Below are 20,487 nucleotides of genomic sequence, written 5' to 3' on the forward strand. Positions count from 1 at the left end.
CCGTGTCTGTCGTGCCTACGGGTCCCAGGTGATCTCTGCAACACAGAGAGAAAGGTCGTGGCCCCGGGAACCACAGCGGGTGTTAGGGCCTATGCCCTGCTCAGGATTCCTGCGGAAACGCTGCGTGCTTGCTGCACTGGAGCAGGAGCAGGAGGAGATCGCCCTCTAGAGTCTGGAGTCCAGGGAGAGGAGGAAAGCTCCTTCCTTGGAGACCACTGCTGTTGCTGCAACCTCTGCCGCCACTGGCAGGACAGGCCCTGATAGCGCCCCTAACTCGCTGCCTGCTCTTGGCCGCGGGACAGTGCCCCTAACACCGCCCCTCGCCGCTGCCAGGTAGAACCCAATAGCGCCCCCAACCTGCCCCTACTTCAGACATCACAGCACCAGAACACTTCCCCATCCTACCCCCTGCCGTGCAGTGACGCCCCAGGCAGAGCACAGCAACCTCCTCCCCGCCGTGAAGCGTGCAGCCACGGATCCTTAAGATCCGCAACCCCCTCCCCACGAAGTGTAGTGCAGCCCCACATAGCAGACAGCACCCACCAACTAACCCGCAGCCACGGGGAATGATGCCCTGGATAGCGCACCCCACCCGCATCACCGTCAGCACCCCTAAGCGGTATGCCGCTGCCAGAAATATCGTCCTCGATAGCGCACCAAACCCGGCCCCCACCACAAACAGTGCAGCAGCTGATAGAGCCCCTAACTCGCCCCCACTGACCACAAAGCAGCCCCCGAACGGTGCCCACAACCCACCCTACCAGTCCGCGTGCCACCGGCCAGGTATCGCCCCCAAACTGCCCCTTGCTGCGGGGAGTGTATCTCCCAATAGCACACCCAACCCACCCTCTATCATGGACAGTGTGGCCCCGATAGCACCTGAAACCACACCCTCCAAGCACCTACCTGCACCCCTCACTCCCCTGCCCCACCACCAGCAGTGTAGCACCGGATACTGCCTCTAACCTATTCCCCTGCCACGGGCATTGCAACCCCACATGGTGCCCCCAATAAGCCCCCCGCCATGCACAGAGCAGCCCTGGAGAGCATCCCCACTCCGCTGGGGGCAATAAAGCCCGAGCAGTCGGGACCCGACCAGTCCTCCCACCCCCATGCCGCCGGCAGAGTAACCACAATAGCGGCCCCAACCCGGCCCCTGTCGGGGGCAGTGCAGCACCCAATAGCGCCCCCAACCAGCCTTACTGCGGCCAGCAATACAGCCAAGATAGTGACTCCAATCCGCCCCTCCACACTGCCACCCCGCCCACACCCCCCTCTACGTCCCCCTGCTGCTGAGAGAAGCGCAGTCCTGACAGCACACCTGAAACTAGTGACGCCCGGAATAACATTCTAGCACGCCAAAATAGTGACATTCCAATAACACCGCAACCAGTCCCCGCTGTGGGCAGCCCCGGACAGCGCACCTACCCCATCGCCTTTCTACGCTCCGGCCAGCTGCAGTGTCCATCGCTGCCACCAACCACAGTAAGGCGACCCAGGGAGGTGAGGGTCAGCGAGGCCAGCCGCAATCCCACAGGCTCTAGCCTCCAGCCTGTGGTAGGTGCCTCCTTCTCCTTCCCTTCCTGTAGCCAGGCATGCAGCAGCTCTCACCACCAGCTGCCTCTCTCCATTGCCGCCACACACCAAGCAGAGGCAAGCCCTGGCGCCACAGGCTCCAGCTTTCAGTGTGAGGCGGCAGAAACGGCTTCTGCCTGCTCTAAACTGCGAGTCACGGAAACGCACGTACTAACACAGCAGAACCCACAATGACGTGACTCCCATTAGTGTGCCTTATATATTGAGGTTGTGCAGGCCAGGTTCCTGGACTTCATGTTCTGATTGGATGAGAGAAAACTGCTGTGCCTACTCTGATTGGACGTTATTTTCATGTTCTGATTGGATGAGAGCAAGTCTTAGACTAACCAATCAGAATGTGAAAATAAAGTCCAATCAGAGTAGGCCTAGGCTTTTCCTCTCATCCAATCAGAACATGTAGTTTATAATCCGGTATATAAAGACTGTTAAGTGGGCCAGTCTCCCTATACCAGCCTTGTCTGTGTCTGACTTCGTAGCTGCTTCGTTCCCAGTTTGGAGTAGGAGGTGCTGGCTGCTGCAGGCTGGAGGCTGGAGGCTGTGGGGCTGTGGCTGTCCTCGCTGACTCGCCTCGCCGGCTTGCTTTGCTCGCTGCGGTAGATGGCAGCCGCGGACACTGCAGCTGGCCAGAGCATAGAAAGGCGTCAGAGTAAGTGCGCTATCCAGGGCTGCACTGCCCGTGGCCTGGGACGGTTTGGGGGCCCTATCTGAGGTGTCACCGCCCGCCTTGAGTGGCTAGTTGGGTGTGCCATCTGGGGCTGTGCTGCCAGATAGGTTACGACCATTATTGCTTCTATGCAGTGATTGATTAATCCGATGTGATATAAAGAGTTCAGTGGTGTGTTTGGAATTTTTTATATGGTTGGTGTTGAGCTTGAACGCTTTCTTAATTGATGGCTGCTTTTGGGCCAACTATGGAGAATTGGTTTTTTACTCTGTATACAAGGTTTTTTCCTGATGTCTGAAGAGCTGTCCCTCTTTAGACTAGCAATTAAGTTTACAGGGGGATTGAGTAGTTCTGTAGGTAAACTTAAGGTTGAACTAAGATTCTGTCTTGGATAACCAGCTATCACCAGGCTCGGTAGGCTTGTCACCTCTACCCATAAATCTTCCCACTATTTTGCAGCATAGACGGGTGCGCTCTTTCAGCTGTTTTGGGTAGCTCGTCTGGTTTCGGGGAATTGAGCTTTAGTTCTCTTTGCGAAATTGTTTCCAGTTAATTCATGATGCAGAAGGTATAGGGGTGAGTTCTTGCTATTTTGTGCTTGTTTGATGTTTTTCGCTTTCCCATACGGTACTGTATCTGTAGCGCCAGGATAGAATTTCTATTACCTATACTTTTGGATTGGTAAATGGTTTAGTGTAAATTAGTTTGGTATTAGTTTTGATTGGGTTTGGAGCTAGTGTTAGCTCAAGGCAATCAAATGGTATTGAGATCTTCCGGGTGTAAGCCAGATGCTTTATATTAAGCTATGCTTTGATTTATCCAAGTGCACCTTCCAGTACACTTACCGTGTTACGACTTATCTCCTCTATATAAATATTGGGGTGTTTAGTTAAGTTAGTCCTTAAATATACTTGAGGAGAGTGACGGGTGGAGTGTACGTGCTTTATGGCCTGGTTCAATTAAGCACTCTGTTCTTAATTGACTGCTAAATCCTCCTTGGACTCTTAGGTTTCATAAGAGTTATCGTGGGGTTTTCTGGAGTAGAAAATGTAGCCCATTTTTTACCATCTCATAGGCTACACCTTGACCTAACGTTCTTGCGGGAACGGTTATGCTAACTTTGGGGCCTTATCAGGGTTTGCTGAAGATGGCGGTATATAGGCTGAGCAAGAGATGGTGAGGTGGATCGGGGTTTATCGATTATGGAACAGGCTCCTCTAGAGGGATGTGAAGCACCGCCAAGTCCTTTGAGTTTCAAGCTGTTGCTTGTAGTCTTCTGGCGAGTAGTTTTGTTATTTTAATTATTGAGGTTTAGGGCTAAGCATAGTGGGGTCTCTAATCCCAGTTTGAGTCTTAGCTATTGTGTGTTCAGAAATTTTAAAGCCACTTTCGTAGTTTATTTTACATCAGCTAAGGTTTTACAATGTAGATGGAATTTAGCTTTATTCGATTAGATCTTAAACACCCTTTACGCCGGTCTCTATTAGCTTGGGTTAATCGTATGGCCGCGGTGACTGGCACGAAATTAACCAACCCTAATTGTAGCATAGCTTAGTTAAACTTTCATTGATTGCTAAAGGTTTGTCACTGCTGTCTCGCGTGGGGGTGTGGCTGAGCAAAGTGTTTTGAGCTGCATTGTGCGTGCTTGATACTTACTCCATATGATCGTTGTGATTTATAGGGTGTCCTCACTGGGGCGGGGATGCTTGCATGTGTAATCTTGCGAAGAGTTAATACAAAGGCTAGGACCATACCTATTTGTTTACAGGGTATGTAAGTCCGTCTAGACATTTTCAGCGTCTTGCTTTAGGTGGATTAAGCTACATAAACAGGAAAAAAGTATAGTTGTGAAGTTTTATCTTTGGGGTTGTGGTATAAGGATACAGATTTAGTAGTGAGTAAAAGCGTGGGAACGAGAAAGCAGGGAGAAGATGGAAATTGGTGTTAAGAGTGGTAAGGTGAAGTAATTTTATATTAGTTGAGGGAATAGCAGTTGAAGTTGTGCATAGCTAAAAGATGAGAACGTAAGCTCTGGCTGGGCGGATGAAGGCTTTTGTTTTTGGGGTTTGGCAAAAGCGAGTTTTTAAGGGGAGAAGTCAGAGATGGGGGTTGTTAAAAGTTTCTTGTGTTTTTGTAGTGTAATTAGGAATGGGCTGTAAAACAGTTATTAATATGTCTTACAAGCATGAATTAAATAACACCTTGTAGGAATCATGTGGGGCTAGGATATTGAACGTAGGTGCGATTGATAATGGCATGAACTAGGAATCAAAGACAGGCGCTGTGGCGGGACCGGCTTTCTGTGATGGGGTTGCGTGCAGACCAGAGATAAAAAATACCAAATGCATGGAGAGCTCCCGTGACTGGTTAATAGGGTGATAGACCCGTGATCCATCGAGATGTCTTATTTAAGGGGAACGTGTGGGCGATCTTGATTGTATGGCCCTGCGGTAAGAACCAGATGCCAGATACAGTTCATTATAGCTACCCCCACGGTTTATGGGCCCGGAGAGAGGAGAGTAGCACTCTTGTGCGGGATATTGATTTCACGGAGGATGGTGACCAAGGGACACCTAAGTGAGGGGGGTATCTGTAGTGACGAGGATTTATTTAATCGGATGTGCTATGTCCGGCAAATGATGTGATGTACTGTGTAGGGTAAGTGAATAATTAGGTTGGTTGGTATTCGGGGTGGGGACATTTGGACTTTGAGGCTTAATAGAATGTGTTACAGTTGATTAATTTATGAGAATACTTGCTTGTAAGCATGTTGGGGACTGTTGTTAGTAAATATGGAATGATTGTGCTGTGTACAGTTAATCATATATAGTACTATATAATATTCATGTTGGCTAGCAGTAATGCACGATTTACATAACAGTGTATGAAAATAATTTAATACTGAAGTTGCATTTAAAGTTTGCACACCATAGAATACAGAAAGTAGTTCAAATTAGAATGCCGGTTTTGGGTGTTGGTGGTGAAGTTAAGTACTTTCTTTCTGAGTTGCCCTACGGGAAGTTTTGCATTTCCAGTTTACAAGACTGGTGTACTGATCTGTACTACGAGGGCAGGTTCACTTGAGTAAGTTGTTTTCGGTTAGAGAGGCAAGTGGTATTAAGACTGAAATTGTGATAAAGTATATTACGGATGCTACTTGTCCAATAATCATAAAGGGCTGGTTTACTGGTTGGCTTCCGATTCAGGTGAGAGGTAGTAGAATTGTGGTTAGGAGTCAACATAGGGATTGGCTGAGTGGGCAGAATGCTATACTTTGTTGTTTAGATTTGTGGAGAATGGGTATGATTGCTAAGATAAGGATTGATAGGAGAAGTGGCAACACCCCTCCTAATTTATTGGGAATAGATCGTAAAATTGCATATGCGAATAGGAAATATCACTCTGGTTTAGTGTGTAGAGGAGTGTTTAGGGGGTTGGCTGGGATATAGTTATCTGGGTCGCTTAGAAGGTCAGGTGAGAATAGTACTAATGTTATTAAGGCTATAAAGAGGAGGATTAGGCCTAAGATATCTTTGATTGTGTAGTAGGGATGGAAAGTAATTTTGTCGGAGTGGGAGGAAATTCCGCAGGGGTTGTTTGATCCTGTCTCGTGTAGGAATAATAGGTGCAGGGTTGTAAAGGCTGTGATAATAAACGGTAGGATAAAGTGAAGGGTGAAGAATCATGTAAGAGTAGGATTCTCAATGGAATACCCGCCTCAAACTCATTGGACGAGGTTGGTTCCGATGTATGGAACTGCTGATAGTAGGTTTGTAATTACAGTGGCACCTCAGAATGATATTTGGCCTCATGGGGAGTATGTAGCCCATGAAGGCTGTTGCTATGGTTATGAGTAGAAGTGCAGTGCCAATGTTTCAGGTTTCTATAAGCAGATAGGAGCCATAATAGAGGCCTCGACCTACATGTAGAGACAGATGAATAATATAGAGGCACAGTTAGCGTGGAGATAGCGAAGGATTCAGCCGTAGTTACGTCTTGGACAATGTGTGCGACTGAGGAGAAGGCAAAGGAAGTCTCTGGTGAATAGTGTATTGCTAGGAATAAGCCTGTAATAATTTGTAGAATTAGGCAGGTTGCAAGAAGTGAGCCGAAGTTTCATGATATGGAAATGTTGGATGGGGTGGGTAAATCAATAAAGCTCTAGTTAATTATTTTTAAAATCGGGTTAGATTTGCGTGTTGGGATCATGGGTGTTTTTGTAGTTGAAGTACTACGATGGTTTTTCATATCATTGGTCATGGTTGGAGTCCATGTGAGAACAATGGCATATATTTTATTTTTATTAAGTGTCTTATTAGTCATGGGGTTTATGGGATTTTCTTCTAAACCTTCTCCTATTTATGGAGGGTTAGCATTGATTGTTAGTGGTATGGTTGATTGTGTAATTATTTTGAATTATGGGGGGACTTATATGGGTTTAATGATGTTTTTAATTTATTTGGGAGGCATAATAGTTGTTTTTGGTTGTACTACGGCGATGGCTATTGAGGAATACCCTGAAGCATGGGGGTCAGGGTTTGAGGTTTTTGGAAGCTTTCTGATAGGGTTGGCGATGGAGGTGGGTTTAGTTTTATGAGTTTTAGATTTTGATGGGTTGGTAGTGATGGTTAATTTTGATAATATAGGGAATTGGGTAGTTTTTGAGGGGGAGGGATCAGGGTTAGTTCGAGGATATTTTATTGGTGCAGGTGCTTTATATGATTATGGGCGTTGATTAGTAGTGATTACTGGTTGAACGTTATTTGTTGGTGTATATATTATTATTGAGATTACTCGTGGTAATAGATTATGTTATTAGGAATAGAGTTAGAATAAGGGGAATAAGAAAAGAGAGGGAGTAAAACTTGATTATACTTTTCTGAGTGGTTGTGATGGTGAAGGTAATAGTGTGGATATGTGAAATTGTTTTGGGCATAGATTTTTCTAGTCAGATTGAGTCCAGTAAGAGGGAAGATAGGTTTTGGCTTATAAGTAGATTTTGGTAGAAGGTCATACGGTGGATTGTAGTGGGATAATATCCTAGTATATTAGAGAATTTAAATACATGTGATGGTATATTTATTTTAAGTTTGTTGGTTATGAGAGTAAGGTCTAGGGCTACTAGGAAGCCCAAAGCGGTTAGGTACAGGGCTGAGAGTTTTAGGTGGAGGCGCATTGTTGATTGGGGGAGTGAGGTAGGAGAGATGTTACTGGTGATGAGAAATCCTGCTAGCATACTGCCGATTGTGAGACGTTTGATTGGGTTCAGTAGGGTGGGGTTATTCTCGTTAATGTTGATTGAGGTTGGGAAGCGAGGTTGTCCTGTTAGGGTTATGAAGATAGTTCGGGTGCTGTATGCTCTTGTCAGGATTGTGGCAATGAGTGTAATAGATAGGGCTCAGGCGTTGGTATATGACATGTTTGCGGTTTCGATGATAAGGTCTTTGGAGTAGAAGCCTGTGACAAAAGGTATACCTGTGAATGCTAGGTTGCCGATGATTAAGGAGGTTGAAGTAAGGGGTATTATTTTAAATAATCCTCCTATTTTTCGAATATCTTGTTGGTTGTTTAGGTTATGGATAATAGATCTGGAACAGATGAATAGTATAGCTTTGAAGAAAGCATGAGTACAGATATGTAGGAGTGCTAGATATGGTTGATTGATCCCAATAGTAACTATTATGAGGCCCAGTTGACTTGAGGTGGAAAAGGCTACGATTTTTTAAATATCATTCTGTGTTAGGGTGCAGACTGCTGTAAATATGGTGGTGATGGCTCCTAGGCATACTGTGAGGCTTTGGATTAATGTATTATTTTCTATTAGAGGGTGGAAGCGGATGAGAAGGAACACCCCGGCGACAACTATTGTGCTGGAGTGGAGTAAAGCTGAGACTGGGGTTGGGCCTTCTATGGCGGAGGATAGTCAGGGGTGAAGTCCAAATTGAGTTGATTTTCCTGTTGCTGCCAGGAGAAGACCTATCAGTGGGAGAAGACTTGGGTTGGAGTTTAGGACGAATATTTCTTGAAAGTCTCATGAGTTATAATGTAGGGTAAATCATATTATGCTTAGGATAAAGCCAATATCGCCAACGCGATTGTATAAGACTGCTTGAATGGCTGCTGTGTTGGCTTCTGTTCGAGCGTGCCATCAGCCGATTAGCAGGAATGATATAATTCCCACGCCTTCCCAAGCAATGAAAGGTTGGAAGAGGTTATTGGTGATGATTAAAATTAGTATAGTGATGAGAAACGTAAGAAGATATTTAAAGAATTGATTAATATTGGGTCTGAGCTTATAGACCATAGTGAGAATTCTGTAATAGACCAAGTAATGAACAATGCGATTGGGATGAATATCATAGAAAAGTGGTCTAATTTAAAGCTTAGTGTTAATTCTAATGTTTGGATTGTTATTCAGTGTCAGTTTGAAATAATTGCTTCTTGATCCAGGAAAATGTATATGACTGTGGGAAGGAGGCTGATGATAAAAGTATATATTATAGTTGTTTTTACATAGTGTGGGTATGAGTGCTTTTTATTGGGTTTAATAAAAGTAATAGTAAACGGTAGGATTAGAGTGGTTAGGGTTATTATGGTGATGGAGGTATACATAGTTGTTACTTTTACTTGGAGTTGCACCAATATTTTGGTTCCTAAGACCAATGGATAGCTGTAATCCTTTAAAAGTGGGAAAGCCGTATTTATTAAAAACGGAGGTATGGATTAGCAGTCCTTGCTAGCTTTCTCGGTAAATAAGAAGTGGTAGGCCTCTATGATTAGATTCACAATCTAATGTTTTGGTTAAACTATATTTACAAGTGGTAAAGCCTAGAATAATACTGAGGTTAAGGGTCAGGAGGATAAGAGGGGCGAGGTGCATAAATATTAGTATGTTTTCTCGTGTAAAGGAAGGTTTTATGTTAGTAATATGATATGTGAGTATTCCTCGTTGTGTTGTGGTAAATATATGGAGGGAATAGAGGGTTGTGATCAGTATGTTAAGTCCTGTAAGTGTAATAGTGACATATGATCAGGAGAATGAGGTTATTATTACAAAGAGTTCCCCTACTAGGTTAATACTAGGGGGTAGGGCAATATTGGTAAGGTTTGCTGTAAATCATCAGAAGGTTATTAGTGGAAGTAGCGTTCGGAGTCCTTGGGAAAGTAGTATGATACGGCTATGGGTTCGCTGATAGTTTGAGTTTGCTATGCAAAATAGTATGGATGAGGTGAGCCCATGAGCGATTTTAAGAACAGTTGCACCAGTAAAGCTTCAGGGGGTTTGAATGAGGGAGGCTATAATTACCAGGGCTATGTGACTTACTGAGGAGTATGGGATGAGTGGTTTTAGGTCTGTTTGTCAAAGACAGGTTGAGCTTGTTATGATTATGCCTCATAAAGATAGTATGAGGAAGGGGTAGGCTATGTATTCTGTTGTGGGACTAAGGATAGAGGTGAGTCGTATTATGCTATAGCCACCTAGTTTCAGGAGTACTGCAGCGAGGACTATTGACCCAGCAATGGGAGCTTCAACATGGGCTTTGGGAAGTCATAAGTGTAAGCCGTATAGGGGTATTTTTACTATGAAGGCTATTATGCGTACTAGTCAGGTAAGACTATAGGATCAGGTAGTTGTTAGTTTTTGAGCTACAAGTGTTAGTAATGTGATGTTTAGTGAGCCTAAATTATTATAAGCATAGATTAGCATAATAAGTAGGGAGAGAGAGCCGGCTAGTGTATAGAATAGGAGGTATGTGCCTGCGTTAAGGCGTTCTGCTTGGCTGCCTCATCGGGTGATGATAATTAGGGTAGGAATGAGAGTGGTCTCAATTCGAATATAAAATATGATTAGTTCTGTAGCTATAAATGTTAAAATTAAAGAGATTTGTAAGAAGACCATTATAGTAGAGGTAAAACTTTTTTCGTGGAGGGGATTCATTGTGTAAGTGGTATTGGCTTGCTGGGATTATAAGAGGTAAGAGTCAGGCAGTTAATATTAGGAGGGTTGGTGTTAGTGGGTCGGAAGATAAATAGGTTGAGTAGTTAAGGAGGTTGTTGCTGGTTTGGTTGAAAAATAACAGAGGGATAGTACTGATGATTAGACTATGCACAGTTAGGTTAATTCAGATTATGTTATTTTTGGAAAATCATGTTTTCGGTAGTAGTATAATTGTGGGGATAACTATTTTGAACATTGAAGTAAATTTAGGTTGTGGATATAGTCTATACCATATGTGTTGGAGATTGAGATTAGTAGGGCAAGGCCAATCGCTGCTTCGCAAGCAGCAAATACTAGTAGGGCAATGGGTATAATATTAGCTAGGGAGGAATGTATGTTTGAAGCTGTAAGAGCACTTATAATAAATAGTGATAGCATTGTTCCTTCTAGGCATAGTAGGGAGGATATTAAGTGTGAACGATAGTTTAGCATGCCTAGGAGTGAGATTATAAATGCTAGTGTGATGCTTATATAGATGAAAGGCATTTGATCAGTATGACTATCATAATCTAATGAGTCGAAATCATTTGTTTTCTTTAAACTACTTACCAATTCGGCTCAATCTAGTCCTTTTTGAGTTCATTCGTAGGTCAGACTGAGAGTTAGAATAATAATTAGTATAATTGACGGTTTAAGCATAGTTGGAAGCTCTGTTGTTTGAAGGGCTCATGGTAGGGGTAGTAGCAGGACAATTTCCAGGTCAAATAGTAGAAAAGTAATGGCAACTAAGAAAAATTTTATGGAGAAAGGAATACGGGCAGGGTTTAATGGGTCAAAGCCGGATTCATAAGGATCGATTTTTTTGTGCATAAGAATTCAGTTGAGGTAGTCAGAATATGATGATTATTAGTAGTAGGGTTAGAAGAGTGTTAGTCATTAGGGTCAATACTAGGTTAATTACTCTTTTTTGAATATTATCGAAACTAGTTGATTGGAAGTCAACTGTACTAGTTATATTAAAAGAATAGGACTCTCATCAGTAGATAGAAACATAGAGGAATAATCAGACAACGTCTACAAAATGTCAGTGTCAGGCAGCGGCTTCAAAGCCAAAATGGTGGTTTGATGTGAAATGATAGAATAGTTGACGGATAAAGCAAGTAATAAGGAATGTAGATCCAGTGATAACGTGAAGTCCGTGAAAGCCTGTAGCAACAAAGAATGTTGAGCCATAGATACCATCGGAAATAGTAAAGGGTGCTTCCAAGTACTCTGAGATTTGTAGTAGGGTGAAGTAAATGCCTAGTAGGATCGTAATGAGTAGAGCTTGAATTATTTGTTTTTGACTATTCTCTATTAGACTATGATGGGCTCAGGTGATTGTAACCCCTGATGCAAGTAGTACAGAGGTGTTTAAAAGAGGTACTTGTAGTGGATTTAGGGGAGTAATTCCTGTTGGTGGTCAGTGTCCTCCTAGGTGTGGGGTAGGAGCGAGGCTTGAGTGGTAGAATGCTCAGAAGAAACCAGTGAAGGAGAGAATTTCTGAGATGATGAATAGGACCATTCCGCAAGGAAGGCTTTTTTGGACGGGTGTTGTATGGTGGCCTTGGTAGGTACTTTCTCGGATGATGTCACGTCACCCTTAGTATAGGGTTAATATATTGGTTAATAGGCCTAATATTAATAGAGTGGTGGAATGAAAGTGGAATCATATAATTAAGCCAGATGTTATTAGGAGAGCTGAGAGAGCTCCTGTTAGTGGTCAGGGGCTGGGTTTAACTATGTGGTAGGCATGAGATTGGTGGGTCATTAGGTGTTATCTCATAGATAAAGGCTAACTAATAGTGTGAAAACATAGGCTCGGATCAGGGCTAGTGCGATTTCTAGGATAGTCAGTAGTACTAGGAGTACGGAGATTAGTGAGGTAGCAGGGAGGTTGATGGCTGATAATGCTAGTGCAGCACTTCCTATTAGGTGCATTAGTAAATGGCCAGCTGTGATGTTAGCGGTTAAACATACAGCTAGGGCCACTGGTTGAATAAGTAGGCTAATTGTTTCAATGATTACTAATATAGGAATAAGGAGTGTGGGTGTACCTTGTGGCAGAAAATGGGCTAGAGAGCTTTTAGTTTTGAAGCAAAGACCTATAACTACTGTTCCTGCTCATAGGGGAATCGCTACAGCTAGATTTATAGATAATTGGGTGGTGGGTATAAATGAGTGAGGTAGAAGTCCGAGAAGGTTAATTATTGTAATAAAAATAATTAAGGACATCAGCATCAAGGATCAGGTTTGTCCTTTTGTATTATGGGTTGTTATTATTTGTTTTAGAGTGAGTTGGATTAGGTTTTGTTGAATAGTAATCGGTTATTAATAAGGCACTTGGAGATTGGAAGTAGTAATGTGGGGAGTAGGATGATGGGTACTGCAGCAGGCTCGTCTAGGATTGCTGGAGTGGTAAATGGAGTAAATAGATTTTTGTTCATTTTAATTGTCAAGGGTTGTTGTAGGTTTGTGTACTGGGGGTTTTTTGTAAGGGGGGTGAATAGTAATTTGTGTTTAGTAGTTTTAATTGTATAATAAGAAATAGTGTGGGGAGTATAGTTATGATAATAGTAAGTCATGTGGATGTATCTAGTTGGGGCATTTCACTGTAGAGAGGAATGTTTCTCTCGATCTTCAACTTAAAAGGTTAATGCTAGAGTAGCTGTACAGTGTATCGGTAAGACCATTTTGTAGAGAGTTGTGGAGTGAGGTGTGTTAGAAGTGGGGGGGGGTCTATAGGGTAAATACGGGTCCTATTTCAAAAATTTTTAGTGGAATTAATTCTGCGACAATAGGTATAAAGCTATTGTTGGCGCCGCAGATTTCTGAGCATTGTCCGTAATAGACGCCTGGTCGTATAGCGGTGAATGTAGTTTGATTTAAGCGTCCAGGAACTGCGTCTGTTTTCAGGCCTAGGGTAGAAATTGTTCATGAGTGTAGACCGTCCTGAGATGTGATTATCATACGGACAGGGACTTCAATTGGAAGAACTACTCGATTGTCAACTTCTAGAAGTTGAAGGCTCCTGGGTTTAAGAACAGCGAGGGGAGTATATAAGAGTTAAAGATCAGTCCCCCATAGTCTGTATATTCGTAGGTTCAGTATTATTGGTGTCCAGTTGATTTGATAGTAAGAGAAGGGTTGTTGATCTCATCTGTTAAGTATAGGATGCATAGGGATGGAAGAGCAATTAGGATTAAAATGATTGCGGGTAAGATAGTTCAAATGGTTTCTATTTCTTGAGCGTCTGTGATTTTGGTGTTGGTTAGTTTTGTTGTAAGGGTTGAAGATAGGATGTATAATACTAGGAAGCTAATTAAGGATACGATTATAAAAGTGTGGTCATGAAAAGTATTAATTCTTCTATGATAGGAGATGTGGCATCTTGTAGGCCTAGTTGAACTGGGTGGCCATATAAGATATATAGGGTTTAAGCTATGACTTAGCTTTGACAAAGCTATGAAATAGTTTTTCTAATATCTTATTGAAAAAGTTGCAGAGTTTGCAGGGTTGGCTTGAAATCAGTTTTAGGAGGTTCGATTCCTTCCTTTTTCGCATAGTTTAATGTAGGCTGGTTCTTCAAATGTGTGATAGGGTGGAGGGCAACCGTGTAGTCATTTTAAGTTGGTGGAAGGTTGTTCAATTAATGAGACTTTACGCTTTGAGGCAAAGACTTCCCAGGTTATATAAATTATTACTACTACTGCTACTAGGGAGATGAAGGAGCCTATAGATGATATAATATTTCATGTGGTATAGGCATCGGGGTAGTCAGAATAGCATCGGGGTATTCCGGATAAGCCAAGGAAATGTTGTGGGAAGAAAGTTAAATTTACACCTACAAATATAATGGTGAAATGAGCTTTAGCATAAGTTTGGTCTAGAGTGTAGCCTGAAAATAAGGGAAATCAATGAATGAAACCTCCTATGATAGCGAATACAGCTCCTATTGACAGGACGTAGTGAAAGTGTGCTACAACATATTATGTGTCGTGTAGTACGATATCTAGTGATGAGTTTGCTAGTACAATACTGGTCAAGCCCCCCATAGTAAAAAGAAAGATAAAGCCCAAGGCTCAAAGTATTGCAGGGGATCATTTGATATTCCCTCCGTGAAGCGTGGCAAGTCAGCTAAAGACCTTAACGCCAATGGGGATTGCAATAATTATAGTGGCGGAAGTAAAGTAGGCTTGTGTGTCTACGTCTATACCCACTGTAAACATATGATGGGCTCATACAATAAAGCCTAAAAACCCAATTGTTATTATAGCTCAAACTATACCTATAGCCAAATGGTTCTTTTTTTCCAGAGTAATATGTTACAATATGGGAAATTATCCCAAACCCAGGCAGAATGAGGATATAGACTTCGGGATGGCTGAAGAATCAGAATAGGTGTTGATATAAGATAGGATCCCCTCCTCCAGCAGGATCAAAGAAGGTGGTGTTTAGATTTCGGTCTGTTAGTAGTATAGTAATGCTGGCAGCTAGTAGTAGGGAGAGGAGTAGAAGGATGACTGTGATTAATACTGATCAAATAAATAAGGGGGTTTGATATTGAGATATTGCAGGGGGTTTTATATTAATGATAGTGGTAATGAAATTGATAGCTCCTAGAATGGAGGAGATGCCTGCTAGGTGAAGTGAGAAGATAGTTAGATCTACAGAAGCTCCTGGGTGGGAGAAATTTCCTGCTAAAGGAGGATAAACTGTTCAGCCTGTTCCAGCACCGGCTTCCACTATGGCAGATGCCAGTAATAGTAGAAAGGAGGAGAAGAAGTTAGAAACTTATATTATTTAGGCGAGGGAATGCTATGTCAGGGGCACCAATCATTAGAAGTACTAATCAATTTCCGAAGCCTCCAATTATGATGGGTGTGACTATAAAGAAGATTATGACAAATACAGGGACTGTAACAATAACATTATAGATATGATCCTTGCCTAGTAGGTTGCCTGGTTGACCTAATTCAGCTCAAATAAGAAGGCTTAGAGCTGTGCCTGTGATTCCAGCTCATGTGCCGAACAGTAGGTAAAGAGTTCCAATATCTTTATGGTTTGTTGAGAATAACGGTAGACGAGCATAGGTGGGAAAAAGGAAGGGGAGGGGGGTCAAATGGCTGAGTAAGCATTAGGCTGTAAACCTAAAGACAGAGATTAAGTCCACTTTTTACCAGCCCCGAGGTGATTTTCATGTTGAATTGCAAATTCAAAGGAGCAGCTAATTTCTGCTGGGGCTTCTCCCGCCTTTTTTCCCCTGCGGCGGGAGAAGTAGATTAAAGCCAGTTGGTTAGGGTATTTAGCTGTTAACTAAAATTTGGTGGGTTTGAGTCCCATTAATCTAGTAAGGGCTTAGCTTAATTAAAGTAATTGATTTGCATTCCGTTGATGCAGAGCAGAATCTGCTTAGAAATTAAGCATGGTTTGACTTACTAAGGGCTTTGAAGGCCCTTGGTCTTACTTAACCTAAATTTCTAGAAGATGGCTAAGGTTAGTGGGGAAATTGGTAAGAGGAGGGTGGTGAGGATAATGAGTGAGGGAATGAGAAGTGTGGGTTTTGTGCTTTCAAATTGTCACTTTATTTTTGTATTGTTGGATGTAGGAAGTAGTGTTATGGAAGTGGTGTAGATTAGGCGTATTTGAAAGTATAGGTTGAGTAGGGTTATGATAATTATAATGGTGGGAATGGTGAAGTTATTGTTTTTTGTGAGTTCTTGGATGGTAATTCATTTGGGCAGGAAGCCGGTTAGTAGGGGTAAGCCTCCTATACATAGGAGAGCAGATGATATTAATGGTATTAATCAGGTTAATTTGTTTCAAGCAGGAGATAGTATGAGAGTTGTGGTGCTTGAATTTAGGTTGAGAGCTAGGAATGCAGTGGTTGTTACAATAATGTATATAGCTAGGAAATAGATTGTGACATTTGGGTTGTAACTTAGTGTTATTATTATTCAGCCCATGTGAGTAATTGAAGAGTGTGCTATAATTTTGCATAGTTCTGTTTGGTTAAGGTACCCTCAACTACCGACTATAATAGAGTTGAGAGGGTTAGGAGAATGCTTGCATTAGTTGAAGGGTATATTTGATATATAATTGAGATGGGGGCTAGTTTTTGTCATGTGAGGAGGAGTACGCTGGAAATTAAGGATGTCCCTTGAGTGACTTCTGGGACTCAGAAGTGGAAAGGAGCTATCCCTAGTTTTATGACTAGGGCTGTTGTTATAATTAAAGATGAAAGTTGGTTGATGTTGCTTGTTATGGTCCAGCATCCAGAGAGCAGGTTGTTGGAGATGACTGCTATTATGAGAATTATAGATGCAGTGGCTTGTATTAGGAAATATTTAGTAGCAGCTTCTGTAGAACGGGGGCTTGTCTTTTTGATTAGGATTGGGGTGAAGGCTAGTATATTTATTTCTAAGCCTGCTCAGGCGAGGAATCAGTGTGAGCTTAGTGACGTAATGAGAGTACCTGTGATTATGGTGGAGTAAATAATAAGTTGGGCTAGTGGATTAATTAGTACGGGAAGGTTATAACCAACATTTTCGGGGTGTGGGCCCGATAGCTTATTTAGCTGACCTTACTTTAGGATGGAGTGTGGTGGGTAGCACGGAGAAATTTGGGTTCTCAGGGGTCCTTTCGTACAGGGAGAAATATAGAATAGATAGAAACCAACCTGGATTGCTCTGGTCTGAACTCCGATCACGTAGGACTTTAATCGTTGAACAAACGAACTCTTGATAGCTGCTGCACCATTAGGATGTCCTGATCCAACATCGAGGTCGTAAACCTATTGTCGATATGGACTCTGGAATGGGATTGTGCTGTTATCCCTCGGGTAACTTGTTCCGTTGGTGAAGTTATTGGATCAATTATAGGTGTTAGTCCGTTTTGGCTTGTGTAGCCTTAGCATAGGTTGTTCAGAGGTTTGTTTAGTTATGCTCCGAGGTCACCCCAACCAAAATTTTTAATGCAGGTGTAGTGGTATAAGGGTCGGTAGATTTATGTAGTTTTAATTGCATTAATAAATTAAAGCTCCATAGGGTCTTCTCGTCTTACTGTTTCCTGCCCACCTCTTCACGGGCAGGTCAATTTCACTGGTTGAAAGTAAGAGACAGTTGAACCCTCGTGGTGCCATTCATGCGAGTCCCCATTTAAGGAACAAGTGATTATGCTACCTTTGCACGGTCAGGGTACCGTGGCCGTTAAACGTGTCACTGGGCAGGCAGTGCCTCTAATACTGGTAATGCTAGAGGTGATGTTTTTGGTAAACAGGTGGGGTTGAGTCTTCTGAGTTCCTTTTACTTTATTTTAACCTTTCCTTAAGGCATGCCTGTGTTGGGTTAACAGTATGAGAAGTACTGGCTTGTTTGTATTTATTAGTACTGGGCTGTTAAGTATCGGTGAAGTTTTTTGGTCTGATTTAGGCTTATGCAGTGGAGAAAATATTCATGTTACTTATATTTCTGATGGCTTCAATCTCATTACTTGTTACCAATCTGTTCTGGTCTTGCAGGTTTTTACTGTTCAACCTAAGCAGGTTGTATGCGTCTAGAAATTTGTCAGTTTCTACTAGGCTTTCCAATTTGTTGGCGTATGATAGCCAGTTATGATCCTTTGAATTTCTGAAGTATCAGTTATAATGTCTTCTTTTTTTATCTGTTGATTTTGTTTGAATCTTGTCTTTTTTCTTAGCCTGGTTAAAAGTTTGTCAATTTTGTTTAGCTTTCCAGAAAACCAACTTTTTGTTTAATCTTTTGTACTTTTTTATTTAAATTTTATTTCTGCTGTGATCTTATTTTCTTCTTTTGGGTTTAGTTTGTCCTTACTAGTTCTTTAAGATATATTGTTTATTTGAAGTTTTTCTTTTGTTTGGATGGTAGGCACTTCTAGCTATAAATCTCTGCCTTTGTACTGCTTTCTGTGTAACGTAAGTTTTGCTGTATTGTGTTTTCATTACCATTTGTTTCATAAAATTTTTCAATTTCTGTCTTAGTATCTTCATTGACCCACTAGTCATTCATTCAGGAGCGTATTGTTTAACTTCCATGTGATTGTATGGTTTTCAAAATTACTCTTCTTACTGATACCTAGTTTTATTCCTTTGTAGTCAAAGAAGGTGGCCATGGAGACAGCAGTGTGGTTGGAGTGGTAGGAGCCGGCCATCAGCGAGAGCTGCTCCGGGCCTGGCTGCTGAGTGCTAGAGCCTGCGGCCCAGTGACTTCCTTCACTGTGGTTGGTGGTGGCGGTGACAGAGACTGCAGCATGACCAGAGTGGTAGGGCAGGGGCTATCGGGGCTGCACTTTTCGCAGTGTGGGGTGGGTGGGGGGCACTATCCAGGGTGTCATTGCCTGCATTGGGGGTACTAGTTGGTAGCACTGTAGAGGGCTGCACTGCCTACAGTGCAGGGGGTGGGTTATAGGCACTTTCTGGGGCCACAATGCCCACGGAGGAGGACAGGTCAAGGCACTATCGGGTATACGCTAGTGGCGGCGTTGGGGGGTGGAGGTGGGGTTCGCTATTGAGGGCAGGACTGGCCGTGAGGCGGGGGTGAGTTTGGTGCTATCAGGGGCTGCACTGCTGGCGGCAGTCAGCAGAGTTGGCAGCAACAGTGTGGCATCCAAGGAAGGAGCGGTTCTGCTCTCCCTGGACGCCACACTCCAGAGGGCCACCTACTCTTGCTCATACTGGAGCACGGCAGGCGCACAGTGTTTCCGTGGGAATCCTGAGCGTGGCAGAGCCCCCACACCCACCGTGGCTCCTGGGTCCGTGCACCCTGGGTCTGTGCCTTAGAGGCTGCCAGGACCCCCGGGTATGCAGTAGCAGACACCATGGGGGAAAGGGCCCTGTGCGTGGAGACATCCAGAACAGGAATTGGCAGCTGGGTGTGGAGGGCTGGTCTGGGTCTGAATTTTTCTGCTGCTCCTGTTCCCCGAGGATTGCAACCCCAGTGGGCCCAGTGGTTCCTGTGGAGTGGGGAGCTGGGCACTGTGGTGTCTCCAGCACCCACTCCAGGCCCCAGTTCCTGGCCAGATTGGGCCAAAAGGAGAGGCTGAACTCTGGAGGGTGGGTGCGAGTGCCTTTGCTGAAACTGGCCCCTGCCACCCAGTCCCTGGCATGACAAGTTGAGGCTCTTAATGATACCACCCCTCACATCTTCCTCTAGGCTTTTCTGGCTTTGCCTGCCCAGCTGCTCTGTGCCAGGAGGAGGAGGAGACACCTGGAGCCTGTGACACCACGGCTTGCCTCGCTGAGGGTGGGTGGCAGCGACGGAGACTGCAGCATGCTGGAACGGTAGGAGAGTGACCACGCTAGGAGGTCAGGCGGCTAGCTTACAGCAATGGCCGGGCTGCGGCAGTGGCCGGGTGGAAGAAGCCTTGTAGGGTGGGCTGTTGCATAGGCAATGTGCCTGGCTTTGCCCTGCCACTGCCGTGGACCTGGCCCTGTACTGCCCTGCCTTGTCCTGGCCCTGCCCTACTGTTACCTGGACTGTCTCGGCCCTGCCCTGCTCTGATCCCATGCTGGTTTTGCCTTTGCACTGGCCTTACCCTGAACCTGTGCTGGCCCAGCCTTGGCTCTGGCCCTGCCTCTTGTCCTGACCCTGGTCCTGTCATGGCACTGGCCCTGCTAGTGGTCATGGTCCTGCTCCTGTTCTGGCCTTGACCTGGCCTTGGACGTGTCCTGGCCCAGATTTGTTCTGGCCCTGCCTTGGCCCATCCCTGCCCTGGCCCCACCATGGCCCTGTGTGTTGTGCCCTCTCCTGGCACTGACTTTGCCCTGTCATGGCACAGTGGTGCCATTGACCTGCCTTACACTGCCCTGGTTGTGCCCTGGCCCTGCCTGGCACTGGTCTCTCCCGGGACCTGCTCTGACCCTGCCTTGGCCTTTGCCCTGTCCTCACTATGGCCTGGCCCTGGCCTTGTTCTGGCTTAGCCCGGGCCCTGGCCCTAGCCCTGGTCCTACCGTATCCCTGGCCTTGCCCTTATCCAGACCCTGCCCCTGCCTCTGCCCTTGCCCTGGCCTGGAACCTGGTCCTGTCAAGGACTTGCCCCGACTCTGTCATGGCCCTGGCCCTGCTCTGCCTTGGTCCTGGCCCTGACCCGGACCCTTTCCTGGCTGTGCCCTGGCCATGGCCTTTCCCTGGCCCTGAGTTGGCAGTGGTCTGCCTCTGGACTTGCCACCACCCTACCCTGCCATGCACTGGATGTGTCATCAGCCTGCCCTGGCCCTACCTTGTCCCTCACC

This window comes from Macaca fascicularis, chromosome 10 (assembly GCF_037993035.2).
Source record: "Macaca fascicularis isolate 582-1 chromosome 10, T2T-MFA8v1.1".
NCBI lineage: Eukaryota > Metazoa > Chordata > Mammalia > Primates > Cercopithecidae > Macaca > Macaca fascicularis.